This window comes from Crinia signifera, chromosome 19, assembly GCF_055691185.1.
Source record: "Crinia signifera chromosome 19, ASM5569118v1, whole genome shotgun sequence".
NCBI classification, from domain to species: Eukaryota; Metazoa; Chordata; class Amphibia; order Anura; family Myobatrachidae; genus Crinia; species Crinia signifera.
In genome coordinates, this window is record NC_139226.1 from 142,715,737 (window position 1) to 142,722,220 (window position 6,484).

Consider the following 6,484-nt stretch of genomic DNA (forward strand, 5'->3'; position numbering starts at 1 on the left):
TCCAGGTGAGCTACTGCTGATGCTCACCTGGCCCAACAGTGGGACCGGGTAAGCGACTGGGGAGGCGGTGGACGGCGCCAGGTGAGCTGCTGCTGCTCACCTGGCACCGTCCTCCCTGCCTCAATCTGACTTTTTTAAAGGTGGATTGAGATGTCAGAAACGGGGCCAAAACCTGTCGGATTTGGATGCATTTCCGACAAAAAACATGTGGATCCGCAGCTATTCCCCCAATCCATGTGGTTTCCGTCAGGTCTTGTCAATCACTTAGCAACTAAATCCTCTTGGCGACCACCATTGCAAGTCCATATCAGCACATGTGTAGTCCCACTTAAACGTCCACAATTGCTCAACTGCAGCAAAAAAATTGGGTTTACATCCATCTCTGAATCCGGCTGTGTGAGGTGTAAGAGGATGATTTATTTTATGTTAATAATCTGTTAGAACTACAAGGAAACCCAATAATATGAATGCCGTGTTTATTTATTTGTGTGGCTAACAGAATACTTTCTAAACGCCCCACTTCAGACACCAAACCATTTTTTGTTTACTAATGAGAAAGATCATCTCATGGTGAGAATTAATGTGATCTTACGCCCGTAGCACAACGGCTCACGCTGAAAGGAGTAATCCCCGGTAATTAGACGCATAATTACAAATCCATCCGCTTATTATTTAGATTTTAAACAGCTGCGATTGTTTAATTCAAAAAGCTTTCTAATGAAAAACGCTAAACACTGTTTATTTCATCTCTTTGTGCAAATAATTGTTTTAGTTAATAACGGTATTTGGCGCACTCAACATTTATAGCAACAGCTAGGGATTATTTACACATGGTAGAATATATGGAAACAAAGTATTTGTTAGATAAGATGTTTTGTGTTACAGATATAAATAGAAGTGGCATATCAGCATCATGCAGTTCTAATTGTTTTATTACAGAACGGCTGGTTTATTGTGGGACTTTGGGGCTGATTCAGACATGATATCTCATAGGTAAAGTTGCAGATGACTGTGAGTGGTTAGACGACGCCCAGAGAGAAAACCCATCCCGTGCAAATCTGCGAGTGATCTGGTGTCCTGTCGCACATGCGTACACAACTCACACACAATGGAATGATTTCCCCAGACTGTGCAAATGTGAGTAACCCTCCCTGCGATAGAGGCAGGCTGATCAGGGCACAGACCTCCCTTAGAACACCTGGACACACCTGCGTTATTGCTGGCACTCCCAGAAAATGTCCAATTACCACCCACAAATGCCGGCTTCTTGTCAATCAACCTGCGTATGGCCAACGATAAAAAAATGCACAGGATGACCTTGTGCATACATCCTTCGATCTGTATGTGTCAGGGCTCGGGTATCTGGTGTCTCCGGCTGTGGCAGCAGTGAGCCAGTGGAAGAGTCAGGGAGCTGGAACACAGGAGGCTTGAGGGATGGACAGTTCATAGACCACTGGGCACTGAGGACACAGCTAGGTAGGGGGGTTAATGAAACAGAGGCGCAGAGTCTAACCCCACCAACGGTTTTCACCAGGGACCCTGCAAGGAGGTTTGGACTTCGCTGCATTCGGTGGACAGGTCGCAGCCCTCTGACAGAGTTCCCACACCTAACCGGCCAATCACTGAGGAATGGTTAGTGATGGTGAACTTGAGACTGTCTCGGCCTGGAAGCCTTGGACTGAGTGGTCTTGGGGAACTGTTGACGGTGTTGGCTTGGGAGTTGTGCACTGTGTTGGCTTAGGAGCCAGAGAGATGTTGACGGCCTGGAAGCCTGAGGAATGTCGACGGCCTGGGAGCCGAGGAATGTCGATGGCCTGGGAGCCGAGGTAGATGTTGCCAGCTTGGGAGTCAAGATGGATGTTGATGGCCTGGGAGCCGAGAGGGCAACAGCCTGGGAGCCGCGAGGGTAATGGCCTGGGAGCTGAGAGGGTAATGGCCTGGGAGCTGAGAGGGTAACGGCCTGGGAGCTGAGAGGGTAACAGCCTGGGAGCCGCGAGGGTAATGGCCTGGGAGCTGAGAGGACAACGGCCTGGGAGCCGAGATGGAAATTGACAGCCTGGGAGCCGAGATGGAAGTTGATGGCCTGGGAGCTGAGAGGGTAGCAGCCTGGGAGCCGAGAGGGCAATGGCCTGGGAGCCGAGAGGGCAACGGGCTGGGAGCCACGAGGGTAATGGCCTGGGAGCCGAGAGGGCAATGGCATGGGAGCTGAGAGGGTAAAGGCCTGGGGGTCGAGAGGGTAATGGCCTGGGAGCCGAGAGGACAACGACCTGGGAGTGATGATGAAGTATGTCTGGAAGTAGAAAATGTTAATAAGAGTATGGTGTAAGTAGAAAAGGTTAGTGCGAGAATGGTGTAAAAGGAGGTTAGTGTGAGAATGGGAGATGTAGAAGAGGTTGGGTATGGATCATTGGGTAGACAGCAAGTAGGACGACGAGCATTAGGTTGACACCACTAGGTTGACATGCAGGAAGGTTGACATGCAGGAAAGTCGACATGACTGAAGGTCGACATGGGTTAGGTCGAAAGGTCATTATGTCGCCACAAGCATTAGGTCAACATGGGGAAGGTTGACTGTCAAAAGGTCGACATAGGGTTTTTTCGCCCTTTTTTGTTCAGAATTTCAAATTTTGCTGTGCTCGCCATGCCTCGGGCACGGTGCCTCGCTACACATGGCCTGTTGACAGACCTAGTGACCATATCCCAAGAGGGTAGTGTGAGAATGGTGGAAATAGAAGATGTTAGTGAGAGTGTGGTGGAAGTAAATGTTAGTGAGGCAATGAATATTGGAAGTAGAAGAGGTTAGTGTTAGACTAGCATAAGTAGAAGAGGTTAGTGAGGGAATGAATATAGGTAGCAGTAGAGCTTAGTGCATGAATGGTAGAAGTAGAAGAGATTATTCAGGAAAAACACACACAGCTTTATTTAAGTAATTTAATACTTGTTTTAATAATTTTGAATATTTCAGATCACATATATTTTTATTGGTAATATTAAGGTATATTTTAAAAATCTTTTTCTTCAACCAGTGCGCCAACAAAGAGACTCTTTGCTAATGGACTAGAAGTTAGTAAGTGAAAGAATGGTGGAAGTAGGAGAGGTTATTGAAGGAGGAAATGGTCAAAGTAGAAAAGGTTACCAAAGAAATTAATGGTGGAAATAGAAGAGGTTAGTGAAGGAATGAGTGGTGGAAGTACAGTAGGAGAGGTTTGTAACGGAAAGAATGCTGGAAGTAGCAGAGGTTAATGGCGGAAGTAAAAAAGGTTAGGGCGAGAATGGTGAAAGTAGAAGAGGTTAGTGAGAAAATGATGGTGGAAGTAGAAGAGGTTAGTGATGAAGTGAATGGTGGAAGTAGAAGAGGTTAGTGAGGGAGTGAATGGTGGAAGTAGAAGAGGTTAGTGAGGGAGTGAATGGTGGAAGTAGAAGAGGTTAGTGAGGGAGTGAATGGTGGAAGTAGAAGAGGTTAGTGAGGGAGTGAATGGTGGAAGTAGAAGAGGTTAGTGAGGGAGTGAATGGTGGAAGTAGAAGAGGTTAGTGAGGAGTGAATGGTGGAAGTAGAAGAGGTTAGTGAGGGAGTGAATGGTGGAAGTAGAAGAGGTTAGTGAGGGAGTGAATGGTGGAAGTAGAAGAGGTTAGTGAGGGAATAATGGTGGAAGTAGAAGAGGTTAGTGAGGGAGTGAATGGTGGAAGTAGAAGAGGTAAGTGAGGGAACAATGGTGGAAGTAGAGGAGGTTAGTGAGGGAATAATGGTGGAAGTAGAGGAGGTTAGTGAGGGAATAATGGTGGAAGTAGAAGAGGTTAGTGAGGGAGTGAATGGTGGAAGTAGAAGAGGTAAGTGAGGGAACAATGGTGGAAGTAGAGGAGGTTAGTGAGGGAATAATGGTGGAAGTAGAAGAGGTTAGTGAGGGAGTGAATGGTGGAAGTAGAAGAGGTAAGTGAGGGAACAATGGTGGAAGTAGAGGAGGTTAGTGAGGGAATAATGGTGGAAGTAGAAGAGGTTAGTGAGGGAGTGAATGGTGGAAGTAGAAGAGGTAAGTGAGGGAACAATGGTGGAAGTAGAGGAGGTTAGTGAGGGAATAATGGTGGAAGTAGGAGATTACATTAGCTCCTTACTTGTCAAGTAGACTTGCACAAAGAACATAAACATCAGCAGCTATGTACTGTCTCCAGTTCTGGTGCATAGCCTGGATTTCTCCTTGGCAGTGGGAGGTCCTGGAGCATATCCTACCATACCTACAGCTACTGCCAATATCTCTATCAGTAAGAACTTGGAATTTTTTTTACAGCTAGGATTTGACTGGCTGGTACATTATCTCTGTCTACTTTCTCTCTCTCCAAGGCTTAGTACACAGAGCCCATAGTTGTTGGAATAACCTGGAGCTTGAATGATTTACTCCTGGTAATGTTATTGCACACACACAGACACTGGCAGAGGTTTTTGAAGTTTCCCCTGTCTGTCTCTGTGTATCAACCAGCTGATGCCAGCTCCTGTCAGGATATTCCTGATCACACAGCTGTTCCCATGGGGGATACTGCGATATAGATGAGGGTTGTGTGGTCGTCCTCCTCAGCTCTATATTCATTTACTCTTTCTTACATCATTAATCAACTCTCCAATGAAATGAGCCCCAGAGACAATAGAAATCTCCCCTCTGTTTTAAGTCAGGTCTAATTACAATCTCACTAGGAGGGCGTCCTAAGCACACACTTCCAACTCTCCCATTGTCCTGCCTGAGAAGTGGACAGTGCCATAGTGCCTCAGGCTCTGGGGCCATGACCTGCTCACAGGGGCAGAGATGGCCTGACCTCTCTATGCGTCCACTTCACTCTACAATGACGTGGCATTTGAAGCCTCAGAATTATCAAAAGGAGATGAAGCACTGACAAGTATGTTATGTATTCCCACAGCCTGGCGAGAAATTGATTTATGTTGCCTAATTGTATATACTTACCTTCTATGATTGATTGATTTTAAAAGGAGACTTTGGTACTTGTTTCCTAGCACGGCCACAATCTTCTTGGTCGTGTGCCTTAACTTTAAGGCACACGATGCCCACGATGGACCCGATTTTCTTTCAAATCAGGTCCATTTTACCGGCAAATGGAAAATCGGGTCCATCGCGTCGGTCGTGTGCCTTTAATAAGGCACACGACGCGACCGACGCGATGGACCCGATTCTCCATATGCTTCAATGTTAAAAATATTTTAACATTGAAGCCTATGGAGAAATCGCGTCCATCGGGTCCATCGCGTCGGTCGCGTTGTGTGCCTTAACATGGCACACGACGCGACCAACGCGATGGACCCGATTTCTCCATAGGCTTCAATGTTAAAATATTTTTAACATTGAAATCGCGTCGGTCGTGTGCCATTATAATGGCACAAGATAAGATGGACTTGATTAAGTCCATCTTCACATAGTAATCAATGGGAAAGGGGCCAATATGGGCCATTTCTCATTGTATATGGCCCCGTCATGCCCCCACATTGTAAACGCCACCCCACTATTGACGCCAACCCGAAGAGTGGCGAGCGCAGCGAGCCCGCGAGGGGCGGCGGTGCGCGTCCTCCGACCTTTTCATACCCCTACTATCCACGTCGGCGTGGAGTTGAGAATAGAATAGTGTGGCGAGCGCAGCGAGCCACCGAGCCCGAAGCGTGGCGAGCGCAGCGAGCCCCGCGAGGGGACGTGGATACCTTCACAGGTATCCGCGTCCCCTCGCGGGCTTCACAGGTATCCGCGTCCCCTTGCGGGGCTCGCTGCGCTCGCCACGCTTCGGGCTCGGTGGCTCGCTGCGCTCGCCACACTATTCTATTCTCAACTCCACGCCGACGTGGATAGTAGGGGTATGAAAAGGTCGGAGGACGCGCACCGCCACCCCTCGCGGGCTCGCTGCGCTCGCCACGCTTCGGGTTAGCGTCAATCGTGGGGTGGCGTTACCAATGAGGGGCCATTTCAACCATCAGGGGTGCTGAAATTGGGGTCTGGGGGCTATTTTACATTGAATCCTATGTAAAATCGGGTCCCAGGGACCATTTTACATTGGATCCAATGTAAAAATCGGGTCGCATCGGTCGCATCGCATGCGACCAAATCGCATGCGATGCGACCGACGCGATTTTTCCGACACGACCATCCCGATGCTAATCGGTGTGGCCGTGCTAGGAAACAAGTACCGAGACTTTTTGTCTTATATATATATATATATATATATATAGACGCCAAGATGCCAGGCACAACCTCCGTATACGTTTCAGCCCGGGTGCCCGCACAGCAGGGAATGTAGATAGGTCAAAAAAGGTGCAGCACTCCACGGCAGTAAAGCAGTAAAAAAGCTTTAATTTCCAAACTGGAAATTAAAGCTTTTTTACTGCTTTACTGCCGTGGAGTGCTGCACCTTTTTTGACCTATATATATATATATATATATATATATGAATATATAAAGACAAAAATAAAGATAGTAAATAAACTCGTATATACTCA